The sequence below is a fragment of the Chrysemys picta genome, chromosome 2 (genome assembly GCF_011386835.1).
Source record: "Chrysemys picta bellii isolate R12L10 chromosome 2, ASM1138683v2, whole genome shotgun sequence".
NCBI classification, from domain to species: domain Eukaryota; kingdom Metazoa; phylum Chordata; order Testudines; family Emydidae; genus Chrysemys; species Chrysemys picta.
This window is the reverse complement of record NC_088792.1, coordinates 106,468,296-106,492,054: the sequence shown is the minus strand read 5'-3', so window position 1 is coordinate 106,492,054 and position 23,759 is coordinate 106,468,296. Positions and strand designations below refer to the sequence as shown.

The following is a 23,759-nucleotide window of genomic DNA, read 5'->3' as shown; positions in this document are numbered from 1 at the left end:
AGGTACAGGGATGAAATTTTAATAAGTTACTATATAATTTATGCAGAGAAGGCGCTACAAAGGGAGCTTGCGGAAACAATAGTGATGGGTTGATCCTTTTAGGGGAAAGCCAACACCATCCCTCTAACCACAACCCAATACACTGGAAGGTATCTACTACTATTTAATATATACTAATACTTTATCTGTTCAGTGCCAAAGATCTGGCAGTTTGGCCTACTTTCAGAAATCAATATTCAGAAGACCAGCTGAATTCTTTATTCAGGCAGAAGTGCTGTTGAAATGCTGTAGGATTTTGTATACATATGCACTTGTAGATCTAAGACAACATTCTTACAATAATACATGCTACAGAATACCTACATTATCACAGGAGTAGCAATAGCGACCCTGCAAGAGAGCAGCATTTCCATCCAGCAAGAGTTTCCCATTCTAGAAGAAACCACGGCAATGAAAATAAGCACGGATTTCTCCGTGTACAAACATCTCAGCCTAGAGTTGGTTGATTATTATTTGTGAAGAGTTCAATTCTTTTTTTTTTGGTTTAACTTGTCTAGTAGATTTGCAAACAGTATTTTTTTTTTCAGTTGATGACCAGCCCCATCTTTAACTCTCATACCGATATAAATACCAACTTAATCAATGGGGGGATGGGGGAACATATTCCTCCAGTTCAGGAAAGACCATCACTCTAACTGGTATAGACACACACTAGGACCAGCTCACTTAGAAAGTGTCCTATTTCAAATGTGGAGACTCTAAACACCTCATTTCTGTATGTGAAAGACAATGCCTGTTAAGGACTCCCGCATGCTTCTGTAGTCCCCATTTTCTTGCCCGCACTCCCGTCTGTCCTTTATTTCACTGAAGTGCAGGTCTTCCAGCTCACTCACCCCCTCCACTTCCATATTATGTACATACATGCTAAAAGAAGGTTCTCTGTATCACAAATATAATTTAATGCAACTCAAGTTATTCAGACTAGAAAGAAGGTGCAAATTTTTAACAGTGAGCCTTATCAGCCATTGGAGCAGCATACCTAGAGATGTGGTGGATTCTCCATCACTTGAGGTCAAGAGCAGGTATCTTTCTAAAAGGTATGCTGTAGCTTAGAAAACAGTTATGCGGTTGATGCAGAAATTGTGATGAGGTTATGTGGTGTATGGTGTGAAGGAGATCAAACTGAATGATTATAATGGTTGACCCCTTTTAAAACCTATGATGATGATGAAACTGTTACTTGGATGAAAGCTTAGATATGTTGACTGCACTCAGTTGTACTACCTGCTGATTAAAATGTGCTGTTATACAGATGTATGCGTGTCATGGTAAGTTATACATTGTATTCATGAATATATATTTTTATTTCTTGTGAAGTAGCTGCTTTTTTACTGAGCACCCTTTACCCAGCTGCCAAATAGCAACTGCCCTAGTATTCAACACTGAAGCTTGGTAACTATTAATCTGATCGATAACAGCAGGGCTTCATGGTGAAAGATTATGATTTTACCATAAAACTTGGACGATAAGTGAAAGGGTAGATTTTACAAGGTCCTACAGGAACATGCTATCCCAGTCTCCACGACGCATCTCTGTGCAATATATACACACAGATCAAGCCATGAAAAACTGGTCTTGGTATAAAAGAAATTCTCTTCTGCTCCTTACCACCTCCACACAGAACCTGTACTTTTTTAGTGGCCAATTCATGACAGCACTAGTAAAGCTGCAGCATGATTAGGGCAGGGGTAAATACTTTAATGTTTTCATGATAACACTTTCCCTTAAATGCATGTACAAATGTTATGTTGGTCTCAAGAAAGCATCTACACTTGTGGCCATGTGCAATCATATTCACAAACAAACACTCTTTTATATGCAAAAGTAGTAGCTTAAGAACGGTGTTAGAGGATTTTTAAACATAGCCAAATGTAGAGTTTTTGCCAGTATGGCATTAGCTGTTTCCTGAAATTTTTAGGATGATTTGAAAATTGTTACAGTTCTATAAGCTCTTTGCACGGATTAAGAACACTGTAGACCTGTTTACTAACTATATTTAAAAGAATAAATAAATAAAATAAAATATATATGGTTGCAGCCAGAATAGTTTTCATGCGATTGTGGCACTGGCTTAGATTACAATGAAGAACTGCTAAGGACATTGGGTCTTGTTTATCTCCAATTGACTTTTGTGGAATCAAGCTGGTAGAAAAGTTGCACCCATGTAGCCAAAGGCAGGATTGTGCCTATGATGGGCTGTTTCCTGCTGTACTGGGATACCACTGAGCCTACCTATTCTGCCCTGTCTTGCTGAGCCAGGATCTTAAGCCTCCTCTAGCACGCACACAGGCAGGGCCGCAGCCAGCTGCAGAAAGACACCGACACAGATCAGGTCTGGGAAGACTTAGCTTCAGGGACTTGCCCCAGAACTCAGGTGCCCATTGCCCTTGGAGTGCAGATCCAAAGGTATAGTGTCTTGCACTGGATAGAAAGATCTGCACAGCGCAAGCTCATAAAAATTTGCCCTCTCCCTCAATGCGAAGAGATACATACAGCTTCTTACCCCCACAGACATGGATTGCACAAACTGGGTTATGTTATAAACAAGAAATAGAATCTGTCTTTTGCAGTTAATAAACTTGAGTGATAAGGAATAGCGAACAGAACAAAGCTGATTACTAAGCACATAAAACAAAACATGCACACGAAGCTTGATTCATTAAAGAAACAGGTTACAAAATGCAATTTCTTACCCTAAATGTTGAATTAGGAAGGATGCAGAGTTTCTGTAGCTTAGAGTTCCAGGTCTCTTCTTACAGACTGGACCACTGTCTGGACTCACCCCTGCCTTTCCCCTCAGGTACTTTCAGCAGTCTTTCTTGGGTAGGCAATGGAGGATAGTCCCTATCAACCCCCTCCCCAGCCCTTAAGAAGAATTTACCTAAGTCAGAAATCCTTTGTTTGATCCCCATCCCCCTAGAGTGGGGAAGTACCAGCAGTGTGCAAGGTGGTATTTTGTATCAGGTGATCTTATCACCTGACCTGGTAGTGTCACAGCTACATCACAGGGCACCTCTCAGGAAGGAGAGCTATTAGTATCTTCAGTCTTATTGTTTCTTTGTAATGGCCCATCAAGACTGATGGCCGGTTGTCTGATTAATCTCTCACAAATATGCATACAGTTATAATACTCAATATTCCCAACTTTAGAATACAGAAATACATGCATACAAATTGGATAATCACATTCAGTAAGTCATAACCTTTCCAATGATACCTTACATGACCCATCTTGCATAAAATAGATCTTAGTTATGCCATATGCATATCAACCATATTTCCATGAAGAATATGGGATGTAACATCACAGTGCCCACTGAGTTTTTTGTGTAGTCATCATTTTGCGGTCCTTAAAAACCACAAGAGATGGTCTTTCATTTCTTGATGCAACCACCACCACCTGGCACACATACTTCTTTCTCTGCATTTAAGTTGAAATGACAGGGGGTCATCCAAATCAGTTACCATAAAAGAGTTGCAACTCCCCTGAATAGAAGGTTGTTCTGAGATGATATATAAATTGAACTTGTGAGGGTGCTCCTGTCATCAGGTTTGGCCAGTGCCTTAGTTTCCCTCCAGACTTCCGTGTCTGTTTTCCCTCCATGAGATTGGGGTTGTCTGTCTCTCTGGCCAGACTAAAATGAATAGTCCTCTTTCTAGTCATCATTAATGACTGCTTCTTGGAGCAGCTGGTCCTGGAACCTACAAGGGGAGAGGCAATTCCTGATTTAGTCCTAAATGGAGCACAGGTCTGGTCCAAGAGGTGACTATAGCTAACTGCTCAGTAATAGTAATAATATAATTATGTTTTACTTTTGGGGGGGGGGGGGGTTGAGGGCGGGGGAAGGAAGGAAGGGAGGGAGATATGCAAAGAAACCCACAACAACATTTAACTTCAGAAAGGAAACACAAAAATGAGGAAACTAGTTAAATAGAAATTAAAAGGAACAGTCACAAGGGTAAAATACCTGCAAGCTCCATGGAAACCATTTAAAAATACCATAATAGAGGCTCAAATTAAGTTTATACCCCAAATGGGAAAAAAAAAAAAAGCCAAACACCACACACTTCAGTAAGAGAATTAAAACAATGGCACCATGGCTAAACAGAGAAAAGGAGGTGGTTAGAGGCCAAAAGGCATTCTTTAAAAATTGGCAGTTAAATCAAACTAAGGAAAACAGAATGGAGCATAAACTCTGACAAGTTGAATATAAAAGCGTAAGTAGGCAGGCCAAAAATGAATTTGAAGAGCATCTTTCAAAATAAAAAAAATTGCAGTTATTTTTGGGTAAGTATATCAGATGCAGGAAGCCTGCTAAATAGCCAGTGGAGGATCATGGCACTAAAGGAGCACTCAAAGAAGATGAGACCTTTGCAGAGAAGCTAAATGAAATCTTTGCATTGGTCTTCACTGCACAGGATGAGAGAGATTCCCCCACACCTGAGCTATTCTTATTCAGTGACACATCTGAGGATATGACCCAGATTAAAGCGGTCAATGGAGGTGGTTTTGGAGCAAATTGATAATTAAACAGTAAGTCACCAGGACCCAAGAGTTCTGAAGGCACTGCCATAAAATTGTAGAACTACTAACTGTGGTATGCAACTTATCACATAAGTCAGCCTCTGGAAAATAGCTAATGTAATGCCAATTATTAAAAAAAGCTCAAGAGGCAATCCTGGAAATTACAGGCTGCTAAATCTAATTTAAGTAAAAGGGAAATTAGGTTGAAACTAGGACTGTCAATTAATCGCAGTTAACTCACAAGATTAACTCAAAAAATTAATCACAATTTAAAAAAATTAATTGCAGTTTTAATCGCACTGTTAAACAATAGAATACCAATTTAAACTTAATTAGGGATGTTTTTCTACATTTTCAAATCTATTGATTTCAATTACAACACAAAGTGTACAGTGCTCACTTTATATTATTTTTATTACAAATATTTCCACTGTAAATAGTATTTTTCAATTCACCTCATACAAGTACTGTAGTGCAGTCTTTATTGTGAAAGTGCAATTTACAAATGTAGAGTGTTTGTTACATAACTGCACTCAAAAAACAAAGCAGTGTAAAACTTTAGAGCCTACAACTCCATTAAGCCCTTAAGGGTTTCTGCAGCCCAATCCAAAAGAAGGAAACAAAGAAATTAAAGGGAGTTACATACTCTAGCCAGTTCTGCTACAAATAGACAAACTGCCTGTAAGCTAGGTTACTTTGCAGAGTAGCCCCTGCTCCTAGCTCTACAGCAGTGATTCTCAAACTTTTGTACTGGTGACCCCTTTCACATAGTAAACTTATGAGTGCGACCTGCCTTATAAATTAAAAACACAAACACTATTGTAAATGCTGGAGGCAAAGCAGGGTGTGGGGTGGAGGTGGCTAGCTCGCGACCCCCCATGTAATAGCCTTGCGACCCCCGCTAAATGAGAATCCCTGCTCCACGGCTTTTCTATCTTGCTGCTTACTTTGAGCCCTTTCACTAGGGTTCTCAGAGTAGCTTCCTTCCCTGCTCTGAAAACCAGGCTTTTTTGTAATTGTTTAGTTAGTCAACTGATCCACTTCCATGGAGTGTTGAAAACCCTGTCTTTCTCTGCATGGGACTCTCTCACTACTCATTACATCCAAATTTAGGACACCACACCAGAAGGCAACATCTCAGGTCTGGGAACTCTTTATACCTGACCAACTTCTCGCCCTGTCTCATGATTTCTGGGGCTTTCCTAGGTTAGACACACCTAGGAATGCTACCTCTAGATTCTGATCTCACATTTACATTGGTGTAAATGCAGAGTAGCTCAATTAGCTTCTGTCGAGCACAGTTTAGAATCTGACCAACTGCCTCCTGTCTAACCTCAAGGTTTGAATTCAGCAGTAAGAAAAGGAGAGATCACTGGTGACCACTGGGAGAAACTGCAGGAAACAAGGATTATTAGGAAGGAGGGGGTATCAAAACTGATCTTCAAATTTAAGCAAGTTTGTGTTTGATCTAGTAGGATATTTGAGCTGAGGATCAATTAGATTCTTATTCATTCTGAACTGGTTTACTCCTCTCAAAATAAAGACTTGAAAACAATAATACTTTTCATTTCTATGGTGCTTTCTATCAGAGGCTCTCCATGCACTTAAGCTTTAACAATAGCCACAAACACAATGTTGCTATAATACCTTTCCTTCTAAAGGACCCAAAACACTTTGATAAAAGGCAGGACCCAATTGTGCTCTCATATGCGATGTACTCTGTGTGTCTGAGAGCAGACTTTTGGTCTCTAGCATAGAAAGGTATGAGATACACATCACTTCACCCATCAGTGAAATTTAGCTCCCTGGTGCAGAAAGCTGTAGTTATTTAACTGTACACAGTAATGCTACTGAACATTTTAGGCCAGGAAGTGAATAAGAATGCCTCATCCAATTGAAACTGTATAGAAAATTTAGTGAGGCAGAATACAATTATCCAAGCTGGCTTTGGCCAGGATAAAGTGAGAAGTACTGCTTTCTGCAGCACCAAGTTTTCTTCAGATACCTCTCATCCAAGAGCAGTTCAGGCACAAACCTGCATAAAAATCTGCCAGCTTTACAGCCCCAGGTAGTAAAGGAGATAGTAATGAAACAGCTTTAAAACTAAATTATTGTTCTATTTATTCCACAATGAATGTGTTTTTGATTGACTATCTAGTAACTGTTATTGTTGGCTTTGTGCCCACAGCACTGAAAAAATATGCAGAGTAATAAATGCTTTGCCATATGCCTTTGTTTATGTCAAGGTAAATTGCAACTGTGCTTATTATATAGCAATCTTATTGATCGCAGCATGGTAGGCCCTCATTTACAAGAATCTGGAACACTAAATACTTTTGTTCCCTTTCAGAGGATTTCTTAGAAGATTAAATTTTAGGTGCCCCAAATGTAGGTGCTAATTGGGGCACCTAAATATATACTTAAATACCTTCTTTAAGAATTGAAGTATGATTTAGGCAGGCTAAATCCCTGTGTGTACCAAAATCAACACTTGTGTGCCCAACATTCTTCAAGATAGATTAAAGATGACTAGCTTAGGCACTGAAGTTTGAAACTTGGGTATATAGAAACTGTTTTTGTAGTTGGAATACTCAAATAGAATTTTTACTGTGGCTAACGTACATCCCAGAAGACAGAACTTCAATGCAACATTCATAATTTTTGACAGGAACTGTAGCTGCTCTTTAATCTGGTGAGGAAGATTCATATTTTTATACTATAAATGCTTTCCAAGGCTTCTGAAGTCTACAGAAGCTAATAGGGCTGATTTTGCTCAATTAATTTTATCTATAAAGTTAAAAAGTAAGTTTCCAAGTTATATTTATCTCTTTGGTATGCCTATATGCATCTTAAAACTGTTTTAAACCACTATATTGTTATTAGAGGGAAAAACACCACACACCAGATTTTTACAGGAACATTTAGATGATAGCAAAAAGGTAGGTAAAGCCACTGTTATTTCAGTTCATCTCTAAGAAGAAACCAAGTGCCCCATAACAGGACAAATTTAGCGTTCTTTTAGTGCGTACTGTAAATGATCCATTTTCAATTACATACAACAGCATCTTGGGCTAGAAACAAGAGAGCTTTTTTTTTTTTTAATTATTATTTCTCCCAAAGTTGCTTTTTTGAGGCCTTCTTAGTGAGTCTCATTTTCCTCAGGAAACCTTAAACCCCCAGTTTTAAGTTTTGAAGAAAATGAGCAAAATTCACAACTCTTAAATAAGACCAAGAAGAAATCTACCATTTTCTTAAAGGACCAAATCTTACTCACCTAAAAAAATAGGAGTTTTACACAATTTAAGATAGTTTGTATTTTTATCCCAGGCCCATCATAGTATCTAAACACCTAACATGAGAAAGAATTTGGCCCTAATTGTTAGAATGAATGATTCAGCAAGTTTCATCTTATTGCTTTGCCAGCTTTATTTATACTACACAATTTAAGAGTACCCTGAGAGCTGGATGCCCTTGACAAACTCTTAAAAACACATTCACACAATTAGATTCTGGCCTTTACCTACAGATAACATGACTCCAACAAGAACATAAATATAACTAATAAAAGCCAACAATAAATCTATCAAAGGAGTCTCACCCCACTCTCAACCCCCAATCAATTTCCAATGCTAGGATATCTTTCTTAAAATGATCTTTGTATCCTAGTGATATGAAAGAAATAAAGCACAATCATTCTATCAATCTGAAAATACCAACAGTTCCTGCCATAAATAACCAGGGATGGGATTTCCAACTTGCATGGAGGTGTTAAAATGCCCATTTTCATTAACTTTCAATGAAAACTGAGAGCCTAACTCTTAGGGCTTATCTACATGGGACATCCAGGAAAATTAATCTGAATTAACTAAAGGTGTGAATTTGAAGTGGATTGGTTAAACCAGATTAAACCTCTCTGTGAACACCTCATTCAGAATTAAAGTAGCCTTAATTTGGTTTATCTTAAATCACTTCCAAAGTGAATTAAGGTAATCTGATTAAGTTCACCTGAATTCTGAATAGCAGCATCCACACAGGGTTTGTGGTGTTTAGTAAATCCACTTCACAGTCACCCCTTTTGTTATTTTGGATTAGTTTTCCTGGTTGCTTCCCTGGAGACAAACTTTATACATTTTGAAAATCCTGCCCATAAGCACTTCTAAACAAAATAAGAAATATTGGATCTTGTAGTAGGAAATTGATGCACAGCTCTTTCTCAGATGTTGCAGGAGGTAGGTATCTCCTTTACATTGTGGAAATAATGCCAGAACCTGCCAGGGTTGTGGTTTTGTATTTGTAAAAACAGCCTCACAGTACTTCTCATGATGATAGGTCAGATTAGTTTTGGCAGCCCCATTCTAACAATGCTTCTCAGGGACTAATGACATGGGGAACACAGAAGATACATCTAAACATGTAAGAAAAAGAAACACAAGGTTGCCTATGGTTGCAGAGCCTTGCATAATGAAAGGTTTCAGAGTAGCAGCCGTGTTAGTCTGTATCCGCAAAAAGATACACCTGCACATCTACCAATGTGATATATGCCATCATGTGCCAGCAATGCCCCTCTGCCATGTACATTGGCCAAACCGGACAGTCTCTACGCAAAAGAATTAATGGACACAAATCTGACATCAGGAATCAAAATACTCAAAAACCAGTGGGAGAACACTTTAACCTGTCTGGTCATTCAGTGACAGACCTGCGGGTGGCTATATTACAACAGAAAAACTTCAAAAACAGACTCCAACGAGAAACTGCTAAGCTAGAATTGATATGCAAACTAGACACAATCAACTCCGGTTTGAATAAGGACTGGGAATGGCTGAGCCATTACAAACATTGAATCTATCTCCCCTTGTAAGTATTCTCACACTTGTTATCTAACTGTCTGTCTGTACTGGGCTAGCTTGATTATCACTTCAAAAGCTTTTTTTTTTTTCTCTTAATTAATTGGCCTCTCAGAGGTGGTAAGACAACTCCCACCTGTTTATGCTCTCTGTATGTGTGTGTATATATATCTCCTCAATATATGTTCCATTCTATATGCATCCGAAGAAGTGGGCTGTAGTCCACGAAAGCTTATGCTCTAATAAATTTGTTAGTCTCTAAGGTGCCACAAGTCCTCCTGTTCTTCTTTTTATGGTTGCAGAGTTGCTGACCGCTAATTGTGGGGTGTAAAGAGTGGAAAAAGGATTTCCAAGAATATTGATCAGACATTTGTTAGATGCTTCATTACCACCACTATACCTAAAAATGGACACCAGTGAACCCGTTTTCCCTTCTTATATGTGCTCTTCACTATGCTGAGGAATTCTCCCTCTCAGTCCAGGCTCGCATTTCCCTCCCCTACTCCATTTTTTCTGATATCTCCTCGTGAGTGTTCCACCTCTATCTTAAACCAAACATGGCACAAATGAACTTATGTTTCCTCCTTAAACAGTCTCCCCTTACCTGCACCATACATCACTGTTGAACAACCCATAATCCTCTCCACAACTCAAATTCAGACTTCGTCATCTTTGACTCCTCCCTTTCCTTTTCTCCTCACACCCATACATCTGCCAAATCTGGTCACTTTAAAAAAAAAATGTTCCTAATCCCCCTACATCTCCAGCCCCACTGACAAGACACTGGTTTATGCCACTGATTCTCTTTTGCCTGGATGACCATGACCTCTTTTTGCCTCACTTTTCCACTCTTCAGTCTAACATCTGCAGCCCACATAATTTTCCTCTATCTTTCTGATAATGTTATTTACTCATTCTATCTTTACACTGCCTCTATGTCTTTCCAGATAAAGTTCAAACTGCTTCAGACCTTTAAGCCTTTGTAAAACTGCCTGTACCTTCATCTCATCTCCTTCCACTCCCTACTTAATCATGCACTCTGATAACTCCTCATACTTTCTTGCTCCTTTTGTCTCTTCCCCCTACTTTTACTTAAGCTTTGTTTCACACTGCCCCTTATTCCTAGAAGATTATCCTCTTCCCATGTACCAAGCCTACAACTTCTTCTGTCAAATCCTTCCTCCAACATCTACTTCTGTGTCCTTTTGTTTTCCCACTTCTGCTGTTCTATCTACTCTATTGCTACTTAAAATATCAGAATATATATGATTAGCTTCCCATGTTCAGAATCCTTTGAGGTCAGTGGAAAGGCTCTCGTTGATTTAACAAGATTTGGATCAGGCCTTTATGCCTCCTAGCATAGAATCCCTACTCTTTCCTGTTGTCATGTTCTATGTTTGTATAACTCAGGTTTGAAATCTCTGTACATCTCCATGCAAACTTATGTCACTATGTTATGGAGTCACTTGTTCACTATTTCATATAAGGCTTCATTGAGGTTTTCATTTGAATTAGATACACAACCTCTTAGTTTTGTACAGAAGATGCAGTGTATCTGGGACTACATCTTGGAAACTTGGGATAACAACCAGTGTATCTTTCCCAAATTTACAACATTAAATCTGCAAGTAAAGACAAATTTCCTGAAGCTAATCAGATAAAACAGTTGAAATTATTTTTAGCAGTCTCACTTCTGGAAGGCAAGCATCCACAAAGGGCAGAGGTAGGATTGTGGTCTGTAGTGCACCCAGCTAAGGGTGGAGGAGTAAAGGTTTTTGTCTGGTATTTATGCAGGTACCAACCTTAACTTTGACATCACAGTTCTTTATGTGTGAATAAATGTTGATAATATTCAGATTTCAGTGGCTATTGCAAGGTAGAATCGAGCCTTGTGGGTTAATTGTTTTCCCCCCAACCTATCAATATCTAGTCAGCATTGTCCTGTATATAAGACATTGGACTAGAAATTAGATAAACTGGTTTCTGTTCCCATCTATGACACTGATCTGCTCAGTGACTTGGACAGGTCACTGCACCTCTGTTTCCCTTCTCACACTGTATCCCCAGTTGGTTTAGATTGTAAACTTTTCAGGGCAGACATTGTCTCTTATGTGTTTGCACAGTGCCTAGCACAGTAGAGTCTTGGTCTCTAAGTGATACTATAATGCAAATAATGATAATCTCAGTCACTGACATGGCTGTATTTAAAATTTGCGGTTCCCTGGTTTTCCTCAGTATATTGAGTGCGTTAATCTCAAAAACTGTTAGAATCTGGGAGATTTCACCAATAATTCAAAGAACATTGATTTCAGGCAGGAGGTTTCACTAAGAAACAAGCTTCACTATATGAAACGCTCCAATACATGTAGTAGTAATTTTTGAAATGCTTGACTAGAAATACCCTTCCAAAAGCTGCTAAGGATTACAGGGGTGGATTTCTCAAGGCACAGAGATGAACATGTCTGATACCGGGATTATACTGCAACCCTTTTAAAGAGTAGAGAATAGGCACTTACTGAGCACTAAGCGCTTTGTCTGGCTCAATTTACAGGGAGCTGAGGTAGATCTATTTCTGTATTTTGCTCTAGGGGCCTGATCCTGTGAGATGCCAAGCGCTCTCAATTCCCAGTGAAGTCAATAGGAGTTGAAGTCCCTGAATAATAAAGGCTGCTTAGCACCTCAGAAAAGGCAGCAGCTGCTTTTATTAAAAGTTATAAAATATATAGCAGAGGAAAAAAAATAGAGATCAATGGCTGTGGGAGATTCAGACAAGGGCTAACAGTGTTGTCTTCATTATCGCCTTTACCTTTTGCCAAAAAATATTGTCTCTATTAAATACACAAGTAAGAAGGAATCTAAACCTGTTGTACTTCATTACTTTTTGTGAACTTTATCAGTATGAAGGAATAAAAAGCTGGAGAAATACTGTAGGTGCTGTTGTTACAGTCGGGAACTCAGCATTGGTCTAACTCTGTTCCTACTTAGGCCAGTTCCAAGCACTCTGAAACGCTCACAACAAGACCAATAATGGTGGAATTCTCAAAAGCACTTCACAACATTGGATTGGCCTGAGCCCTGGGTTTAAGGCCATCATTCTGATTCCTGGATGGAACCAAAGCCCACCTGTCCTGTCAGATAACTGGTCATGCTAGGCTGCCCATCAGATGGATAAGTGTCCATTTTATATTTGTGAGTGCCAACAAGTAGTGATGTTTAACTGGATGGGATGAATTGTGGTTATAAAAACCTGTAAAAGAACAGTTATCTAAAGATATGCTGATTTTCCTGTTATAAAAAGAGACCATGTCAGTCTCTGGAGGACTGATTCTGCTTCCACTGAAATCAATGGGAGTTTTTTCTATTACATTCACTGGGAGCAGAATTGGGATGGGATTACTTTAACAACACTGGAGGATCAAGGCACTGAACAGGAACATCCAAATTAAACTAGTTGTGAGCTGTTAAATAGCTACTCTGCTTCAAACCAGATGTGGCTGCATTCCAGTGGGTGAACAGATTACTATCTATCCCTTACCTCCCTCGCACAAGTCTTGAGGCCTGTTAATGTTGGTAGCATGCTTTGAGATGCCAGGATTAAATGTGTTATCGAAGTAAATATGGCATAGTTTCAATAACTAGTCATTTTGGATAACTCATTTTTCAGCTGCATAACCTCAGCAGGCACCTTAAAGAGGCCTGGTTTTCACTGTGCAATTGCTTAGCACTTTCTAAAAAAAAAAAAATCAGACCCCTTGTAAAGCATGTGAAGTTGCACACTAAAATGGAGGCATAAAACAAATAAATCATCATCAATTGCTTTTGAAAATGTACGACTATTATGTACTAGTAAACACCAGAGGATGATTTATTTGTTATATCAGGTGATTTACATTTGTTGGGCCTAATCCCAGAATCCTTATGCAAGTTAAACCCCAAAGATCAGTGGGAGTTTTGCCTGAGTGAAGACTGCAGGATCAGGTGCAATTTTATCTTGCTGTGTTTCTTTTTCTACAAGAACACTGGAACCAATCACTCTATTTTTCATGGAAGAAGAGGAAACATTTTGAATAATAAACTGACTTAAAGTAAAATTTAAATAGAAGGGAGAGAGGGATTCCCCCTTCCTTATACCTTTTTCTTTTCCCCTGTCCATTTTTCCTCCTCTGTAATTAACCATCCCTCCCCTGTCATATTTTCCCTGTTTTTCATTGCCCCCACTGAAATCAATTGCAAAACTTTCACTGATGTCAGTAGGAAGAGGCTCAGCATCCTCGGTCCTCTTGCGCTACACTTTTCCCAGTCGTTCTGCTCTACAAAGGCACTACATGAATTGATGAAGAGCACTTGGACAGTTTCCAGAGAATAGTGCTGTGTCATAAGTCTAGGAACCTCTCTCTAACAAGGTTTATTGTTGACCACTAAAGACCTGGTGTTCCCATCACTGTGCAAAGGAAAATGGCACAACCCCTCCCCATCCCACCATAGTTTTGGTGGGCAGCTGAGCAGCCCCTAAAGTAGGCAGGTAGGGGGTGGGGTCATGAACACATTAGCAGGCAGAGCAGGCAGTCTGGGGAGGGGAGACCACTCCTGCATCTTAAGGGATGGTACAGCAGGCATGCTGCCCCAGTACACCTGTAAGCCCTAGGAGGCGCAAACCCCACTGGAGACAGAGTGGATATGGACTATCCCTAATACAGCCTTGTGCCTATCAGGCATAACAAAGTCCTAGGCTAATGTAGTATCGTAAAATCAGGAGAATAAACGTGTATCACATGAATATTGTTTACCCATTTCAGCAGGAGGCATAATAGATTGGCCAGGGTGTTAGAGGTTGAACATCAGATGGGACATACAGTAGGTGTGGAGATCCTGGGGATGACAATAGGATTTTTGTTTACAAAATCTTACAAGTTCTCCCGTTTGTTGTCTATTATCAGTTAAATGCTTCATAAAGAAAAAGCTGTTAATTTTGCAGTACATTTGTCTCCTCCTTCTACATTTCTATTGAAAGGAGCATTAGATGTCTCCACAACCCCCCCTTCCCCTCCTACGTTTCCATGAACACAATACCAAACCTTTACAGGAAAACTCTGCAAAGCCTAGCTTATCTTTTTCCTTTAAACAGCTAGGTTTTATCTCTTTGCATTTAAAAAAGCTTCTCTTACCAGGCATTAGCATAAAATGTGGCAGAAAGGGAAAATACAGAGAACCCCAAGGTTGAGGAAGGAAGATGGGTGAGGAAAGAAGAAAAAGCAAGGGAATAACAGCTGAAGAGTGGGGTGGGAACCATGTGCAAGAGCAGAAACATTGGGGGTGGGGGGAGATAACATTAAATGGAAAACAAAGCAGTAGAGGGGGAAAGAAAGGGGAACAAAGATCAAATGGTGAAAACACATCTTACTAGGAAGACACAAGGACAGATAGGTTGTACCACCTTCAGAAAAGCTTCTCTTGGCCTCAGAGAATAGCAGAAACAGCGGATTTAAGGAAAGAAACTAATAGAAATACATAGCTTAGCATGAGCTCACATACAGTTTTGGGGTAGGGTAGATGGAGAACGTTGGCAGAAAGAGTAATGTCTCTCTACTCTTTCAGAACCACCACCGGATCTTTACTTCCCCCATAAGGCGCCTCATTGAATACTTCATCTGAAAGGCAACACCTCTAATACTACAGAGCTCAGGACTCATGAAAGGTGGCATTGGGACCTAAAATCCTCTAGTTACTCTAGTTAGTCACAGAGTAAAGAAGAGCACAGGCAGTGTCTGTAACCTTGAGGGACCACCGGGGTGGGGGGGGGGGGGGGAGAGAGAAGGGTAGTTTAGTGTTGGTGCTTATTCTGCCCTTGCTGAAAAAGCCAACAGGGTCATAATTGTTGAAATTTACTTTTCTACCCAGTGAAACATGCCCCGTTGTTTTTACTTCGTTGCCTAACACATTTAAAATGATGAATTGCCCAGGTGCTCTGAGAACCTGGCACCAAGGAAACAAAAAAATCTTAGCTCTGCTAGTCCATAAGTAGGACTTACTTTCTACAGCCTGATGTTCATTTAGGGCTTGTCTATACTACAGCGTCTTGTTAGTCTAGTTATGCCAGCAGACCCCTGTTTGAGAATTGGGCCTATAACTTTTTGCCTATTTGGGAATTAAGAGTAGGTCAAGTTATTTTTAATAAAGAAAAAAGTTAGGTGCAAGAAAACCAGACAGAAAAAATGGAATTAGTCCAAACAAGATGGTCTGCTGATACAACTAAAGGACTGGTAAGATCATGCTTGGTAAACTAGAGAGTGTGGCTCCAGAAATCAGTCAGCTGAAATTGGTGTCAGAAACGAGGCCTAATTAGTGGACAAAATAATGAGGGGGATGGGTTATTCCATCCATCACTCTCTTTTGGGGTCATTAAAGAAAGAATTTGGGGGGAAAAGATGGAAGAACAAGCAGAGACTACTGAAGCAAACTTCATCATGGCTGCCACCCCCAGCATCTACTGGGACTCTGGGCCTTTGTCATCCTAATCCTGAGAGATGACCAGATCAGACTAGATCTGAGGGGTATCCAAATAACATTGCCAACTCTACAGCTCCAGCTGAACCCCAGACACCACCTGGGATGAAATGGGATTGGATTTTAATAGCACCAGCACATCTCAATTAACTTCTCTTTTCCCCCGCAAAAGGACAGTTGTCTTTGATAATATCTAAGACTATCAAGCAAGGGAGTTTTCATTCTAAAAATCTCTCCCCAGCTAAAGGCAAAAGGAAAGGGATGTTGTTAAAATGAGATCCTTAATATTTTACATTTAAAGTGTTTTTAACAGGTTTTCCTTCTTTTCTTTATAATTAATAAAAGGGATGTTTAACGAAATGTTTGTCATATTACATAAACAGGCTGAAGTCTCTGTATCCCAGACCCAGGACCTTGTTTTACGCTGTTAAGAGTTACAGTGACTGGGTTATGTTAACATTGTTGGGGAGATACCATGTAAGCAGGCAGAAAGTTTTTCTACTGACATACCAAAACCACCTCTCCAAACGAGATTAGCTAAGCCAACAGATACTTTTCCTATCAGTTTAGTTACGTCTTCACAGAAGCTTTTACTAGCAGAATTTTTCACATTCCTAACCAACATCATTATGCCAGCACAACTTTCCAATTTAGGAGCTACACTTTGTAGTCTTAGAACTACTGCGCAGATGAGTCACTCATTCCCTCATGCAAAATATATTTGCAACTACCTGATATCAGATTTAAAGTAACCAGCTGCTAACCTACAAGTGAAAATAGCAGCTCATTATGGTACCTCTTTTTGAAGGCAGTAAAAGCAAGCCATTGGAAATAAGAATCACACTTAGCCAATATCCTCTAAATTTGAAGACTAAAACCCATATAGGTCTCATGTAGGCTATGCGGTGGGCAAACTTACTGGCCCTCTGGGGACATAATCTTCAGAAGTGCGAGAGCTGGGGTGCACCTGCCAGGGCTCCATCCACATGGGAGGCACCTCTGGGGATCAGGGCTCCAACAGGAGCAGGGCTGAAGCTCTGAGCCCCTGGAGGCGCCTCCCACAGGGCTAAAGCCTTGACACCCCCTCCCCTTCCTGCTGGATAGAAGCCCCTACCTCACCACTCTGCTGCAAGACAGAGGTCTCAAGCACCCCCACCAGTCTGGTAGGTGGAGAATGGGTGGGTGATGGGAGACTCTCCAAGCTCCACTTTAACAGTAAGAGCCACAGTTTGGTCACTCTTGGGCTATGTCTACACTGCTGCTCATACTTGGCTACTTACCCATCTATATGCTTCTGCATGTACCCCATACCCATATGGACACAGGTACAAGGTGTATGCACACATTCACCACAACATTAATGCTTTTTGGTACACTTGGTGGTGGAATCCCAGGGTTCTGTGCATCACACGAGACACTAGGAACTGCCTTTCAGTGTGCTTTTGGTACTACCCACTGCCTTCACACATTTGTCAATGGTAGTTCCTGCTCACCCCTTATCTCCTGCTCAACTTGGTGGAAGACATGGAGCAAGTGACCAACAATACATTTCTGCTGCTGCGCCTTCTTGTGGGATGAATGTGCATGCAGTGCAGTATGCAACTGGTGAGAATCTCAGGTAAATGGACTCAGACCTTTCCCACAAGTCAAAGACAGGTGGCTAGGACAGTGGCTGATCCACTGTTCCATGACACAGGAGACTGCTGGTGTTGTGACTGTATCTGTGGTTGGACTGCTGCTTCTGGACCTGGAGAACTGGGCTGGCACGATGGGACTACATCTTGGAAACTTGGGATAACCACCAGTAGCTATAGAGCTTCAAAATGAGGCAGATGATGTTCCTGGATCACTGAGATGGTGGCCCCAAGCCCACAATAGCAGAACGCTCCATTCTGTAGACCCATTTAGTACAGAAGCAGGTGGCTATTGCCATTCACCCTAATTGAGTGACCTTGGCTGGCCCCCACTGGGACCTTGGTCACAGCATCACACCCTACAGCTACTAAAAAAAACACTCCCACTCACTTGAGTTTCAATCCAGTTTAAGTCCCCTCCAACCCATGGGCATTCATCACTCATTTAGGTAACTACTCATTACAGGTAATCAGGGCAGGGCACCTCCTCTGCTAGAACACTACTTAGGTTGTGGTTTCGCTGCAAAGAGTGCAATTTTACAGGTCAGGTACGTTTTTTGGTTGTGTTAGTGTTCACAATGGTTAGCCTGACCCCAGTTTAGGGGGGAATGCTGAAGACTTGTAGGACCTTCAGAACAGTTGATGAAGGAGTTGGGAAGGGCTTTTACAACTGGTTTTGGCAAATATTCCCCACACACCATCATAAGAGCACTTACTGTCTTAACTATGGTAAAGCCATCATTCAAAGGGGCCATGGTTTTCAGGAGGGAGCGACACTAGCACTGTTAACTAGGTAGTAGCAAAGTTCCTTTGCTTTGTTTTTCCTGTTCTCAAACCCATAGGTAACTAAGTGGAAAAGAAAAAGAAATAACCCCTTCCTTTTTATTTCCCTGTACAGTGCACTTTCCACATCTCCAGCTTACTATGTTATAGTCACATATACCTGGCCAAGGGGGTGGAAATTTGGAAGGGAGAGAGAGGAGACTTCATTTTCTGCCCCAGGGAGTTATGCAACACCAGGCATTGATTGGTTGGGCCCAAAGTCAAAGAAATGGGGACAAAATAAATTTACTTTTTCATTACAGCCTGAATGAAGCATCCATACACAAAGAAATGAAAATGACATTTAAAATTAGTAAGTGTAGTGTAACTCAACTTATTTCTAACAGCAACTGTGAAAAAGGCAGAACAGATCAGACTCCCCAAAGAACTTTAATGCCTATGACCCTGGGTCCTTGTTTCTCCCTCCCAGAGGGAATGGAGGGCCTTTCCCCCAGACAATGGGGGAAAATGGCTGCAACAAGTGGCCTGGGGGGAACAATAGAGGCATCTCCTGTGGGACTTGGGGGCCAGATATGCTGGCTGTCAGGCACACTCAGGCTCATTGTTCTCCTCCTGTATGGTCACAGGGCTCCCCGGGAGAGGTTTCAGGAGCCAGTTCAAGTTATGCTTAGAATCCTGCAGCTTCAACTGGGAATGGGGGCCAGGGTTGGAGCCTCAACCTCATAGCACTCTGGGCTACACATACAGGAGGAGGAGCCAGTTCCCCATTACTGGGGGTGGCTACTGCAGTAGGTGGGACTATTCCTTACCACCACGACTTGTACCAGGGACTACTATAGGGCATGCTCACAGGCCCTTTAGCAAGCTCTTGTTCTCTGTACCATGTGACCTGCTCCAGGAACTGGATCATTATTGAGTCTTGCCTCTGGAAGAAAAAAAAAGCATTCCTCCTGCTCAATAGCTCTGTCACAGGGTCTACTTACAACAAGCAGTGCCTCCTGCTGGTCATCCTGGGGATTAGCTCTGCCAGCTTGTACCCTTCCTCCAGTGTTTTCTCCCATCTTGTCTTGCTCTGCTGCTCCACTCACTCTGGAGTCTGCAGCTTCCTCATTGTGGCTTGGTCTTCCAGTCAGGTCAAGAAAGTCCTCCCCTTCCAGAGAATTCAGTCTTTCCAGACCTGCTATCTAGCTGGCACCTCCAATGCCCTGCACCATTGCCCAGTGGTTGGTAGGGGAAGCCAGGCCCACCCTCTACAGGGGGATCTACCCAGGGACCTTTTAACAAGCAATCACAGTCCCTGTACAGTCCTACTGCTTGCTGCTGTTTCTCTGGGCTTCTCCCCTTTCTGGTTTTGCCTGCCACTCAGGGAGTGGCTGTAGCCTCTTCCCTAAAGTATGCCACTGCACCCCCCCACTTGTAGCTAGCTACCTGGCTTTATACCGGCCCTGCCTGTTCCTGCATAGGTGAGCATGTCCTTAATTAGCTGCCTCCAGCCTAAATCTCCCCTGCTTGCAGCCTAATTAGCTGATTGGGCCCACCTGGCCTAATTCAGCTCTTGCACAGCTAGTATAGGACATTCACCCCATCATAAACCCCTTCCTCCCTTTCTCTCAAAGGGAAATTGCTCTTGGCACCTTCTGTCAATGCCAAACAACAGTCCTTAGTGTTTTTCTTGGTCTGTCCTTATGTCTCTGGGCTGCTGGCTCCTGGGTGGAATTGGTTCACCCTCCTCAGCCAGAAGTCCTGGCAAGTCAGTCACAAAAGCAGCATTATATTGTTTTTCTTTCCTTGAGAAGTGGGTAAGAAATCCTCCCACATAATATAACTGTGCTGTGGAAGGCCACAGTAGAGCTACTTGTCAGCATGTCAGGAATCTAATTGTTTCATTTACCTTATTTCCCAGACAAATTTTGCAGTCCCTGAGAAGGAAACACCTGCTGAAAATGGTAGGGAGCATGAATTAATAGTTTAAAAAATGTCTATAGTGTGTGAAGCTGGGGAGTACATTTATTTTAGGGCTAATCTTAATAGTTCCCAATCTCTTCTGTTAAAGCTGGCCATCAACTGGAGAACATAGCTGTTCCGAAAGTAACAGACTGGAAAAGAGTCATGGCTTTCCAGTCCTGTTATGGGGAATCCAGCAATCTATGCTACAGCAGTTTGTGCCACTTGATACCTCTCTACATATTGCTGAATGGAGGGGTGTGGTGAGCTATGAAGGTGGACCAAGCTGGATTTGTGATGCCAGTGAACCTGAATGAGCTGGAGTTTCTGCTGCAGTAGAAGTTTGCAGACATAGGTTTACAGGATAGGGAGGCAATCCAAATGGAAATAGAATATAGTCTAAGCTAGCAGACAGACTGCATTTGAACCACTGCAAATGCCTACCTGTCCCTGCAGCATCCATAATTCCAGCCCCTTCATCCAGTGAAGAGCAGAGAAAAAAGGGGGAAGGGGGGCGGAAGGGAAGTCACACAGCAAATATACTTTGTTCCATGTACTACTCAGTCAAGACCCCAGAGCAAAGGGACACCACACTATGTTTGTACAGCTGCTAGAGCAGATTCCCCACCTTTACCCCCTTCTCTCGGCTTGTGTGGCATTGGCTCGGAGCATGGAGACCTTGGAAGCTAGGGACCAGGAATGCTTGAAGACATATTATGACAGATGGCTGCTGCATTCCTCAAAGAAGCAAAGGTTCCCCTTCCTACATGTAATCAGCCATGATGCTAACTCCACCCCCTTCTGCACAAATCCCCACTTATGGGAGGGAGGGGGATGTCACTGTGGTGAAAGTCTGTGATCTTTAAAGCAGAAGAACACAACTGAAACTCTGGAGAACCTTTAATCTTGTACAAGTGTCCCATCCCCCAGCCATACCTTTCTATCCCCTCCCTGGCTGACAGCCTGTTGGCAGACACTCACAGAGCCTGGGGCACTATGATAGTTCTGCCAAAAGCTTTTTAGTGATTCATGGTAATTCAACAAAATTTGGATTTACAGTTGTGTCTTTGTTATGGACCATTTTGGTGGTGGGGGGAGGAGGTGGGTGGCCTTCCAGTCCTGCACACAGCCCCGGAGAAAGAGGGGATGTTGGCAGGGACAGTAGAAGTTTAACTTATTAGCCTCAGGTTCTGGTTCCTGTGGAGTCTGAGTCCTCCTTTGGTTCATCAGGAGGGGTTTGCTGGGCCAACTCCTGTGAGCAGAGGTGCAAAATAACTCACTCTGCTTCCTCTATGTCCACCTCCTCTGTGGTCCCCGCTGCTGCCTTGCCTTTGCCCACCTCTTCATGCTGTTAGGTGATGAGGCCAGTCGGGTTGAGGAGGGGGTTGTTAGTTACCTCAGACTTGGTACTTAGGTTAAAGAGCACCCAGTCCAGCTCCTTGAAGAAGGGGCACATTGCAGGACCTCTCCTAGAGCACCTGCTTGAGTCTTTTGCCTTCCAATACTGGAGCCTGAACTGCTTTACTGGTTCCCTGCTCTGGGCTGGAGTCTGGTGAATGACTGCCTGTGCCAGCCTCTTCAAGTTTGCCTGGTAAAGATGGATGTTCCTGGTGCTGTGGGAGAAGTCTTGGAGCACACTGAACTCCAGTCACACACAGGTGAGTGCCTGGGTGTGCTTGGCTGACCAGGTCACAGCTTTCAGATCAGGTTCCATGTTCATATGTACTGGTAAAAAGAGTACAGTGGAAAATAGTTTTTAAGTGCTCAGCACAACTCATTACTACCAGTGAGCATGGGGGACACCAGAACCTTTATGGATTTGGGTAAGGGTCAGCGCTCTGGGGGAACAAGGCTAGAGGACTATTGGACTCAGGACATGGTACACATCCTCTAGCTCCATCCACACTACAAAATGGCACAGGTACAGGACTGTGTCACAGCCTGAGGCATGCTAGCATATTTTTTCTCTGCACACCTCGAAACCTGCGCTTCTGGGGTTTAGATGTGGATGGTAGTGTAGATTCTGGCAAACCACGGGCATGGACCCATGTCCAGTTGAGAGTGTAGAAGTAGCCATAGTGATAACAAGCATTAATAACAGCATCTTTATTCTGAAGTAACGTGAAGCTATTAATACATTGTGCTGTAACTTTACCATGACCAGGGATGATTAATTCCAATGGAAAAACTGAGACAGATTCTAAGGTCTTCTGACAAAATGTAAAACTGATACAAAGCTATGCCTGTAGATTAGAATGAAGGTGATTTTATTAAAGCCTTTAAGACCTACTGTATAAGCTATTACTACAATAAATTTTCTAAGAGCCGCATGGAAATTAGGCACAAGCAATTCCTTTCTGCTTTAATGGTAATCATGTGACTAAATCCTGTGCAACTCTGAAAAATGTATGCAGACCTGTTATGCAGAACAGAGTACCCTCTACATAGAGGTGCTTTTGAGAAGTGAGGAACTTTGCATAATACTGAATAAATACATTTCTAATAGCCTACAACAGAATTGGAAACATTTATTCCTACTCACAGATACACGGAGTAGGATTTCTGTCTATCTGAAAAAGTCACATTGGGCTCTTTTCTGAGATCCGATCTGTACAGACATAGCACTAAAATGTGGAACGCACACACAAATCTGGAGGGGCTAGCAGCTGCAGCAGCCATCCCTCAGGAATGTAGCTGTCCTCCAAAAGATGCAGAACCTCTTGCAACTTAATCCTTGAATATATCAGTAAACAATGCATCTGGAAGAGAGTTTACTCCCAAATATTTGTTGTGTTAGTTATAAAGGGTTTTACGTACTATACTTAATAGCAACAAGTGTTTCACGGGTCTTTAAATTTAATTTTAAATTAAAAGGTTTTGTTTGGATTAAGAGATCCCCTGCACTACAGGGTTTGAGAAGTAGTAAGTGAACCAGAGTGGGAAAAAAAGTGAAACTGGGTATGCTATTTTTATTGTCCATACTAAGGCTGGTCATTTTTCTTAAAACACAAGATAGTTTAAGAATGTGCTAAAATTCATTTCTGAACAAAATTCAAAGTTTTTACTTAGTCATGAGAAACTCCCTCTCCTTTTTTTTTTAACCCAGTAGTAAAATGACATTTAATTATTGCCACTGGAAAAGTTGGAAGAAAAAAAAAAAGTTAAAAAGTGAGAGAAAGTAGGGGAAAAAAAACAACAACATACCTTCTTACTTTTTTCACCCCCACTAGAAGAGATTTCCTCTGGGTTTCTCACTTTTTTACTCCTCTATTTTTTTCTTTTCCCCTCTTCAGTGAGCAAAAAGACGTCAGGAAAAGCCCAAACTGCAAAATGAAATGTTTCAAAATTAAATGATATTTTTCGAAATGAAACAAAAATTTTCATTTCTTAAAACACTTGAAACATTTTTCTTGAAAAAAATGAATGTGAAAATCTGATATGCCAACAAAAACTGCTTTCTTT

General features: G+C 41.5%; 1 long non-coding RNA gene across 1 annotated transcript; it reads right to left on the bottom strand.

Annotated features, from left to right (window-relative positions):
- Positions 1-318: 318 nt before the first annotated feature.
- LOC135981110 (uncharacterized) lies at positions 319-18,700 on the bottom strand. Its single transcript, XR_010598072.1, has 3 exons — positions 18,514-18,700; positions 14,220-14,301; positions 319-3,762 (listed from the first exon to the last, which is right to left on the bottom strand). It is a non-coding gene; the product is annotated as an uncharacterized LOC135981110 (long non-coding RNA).
- Positions 18,701-23,759: the final 5,059 nt, after the last annotated feature.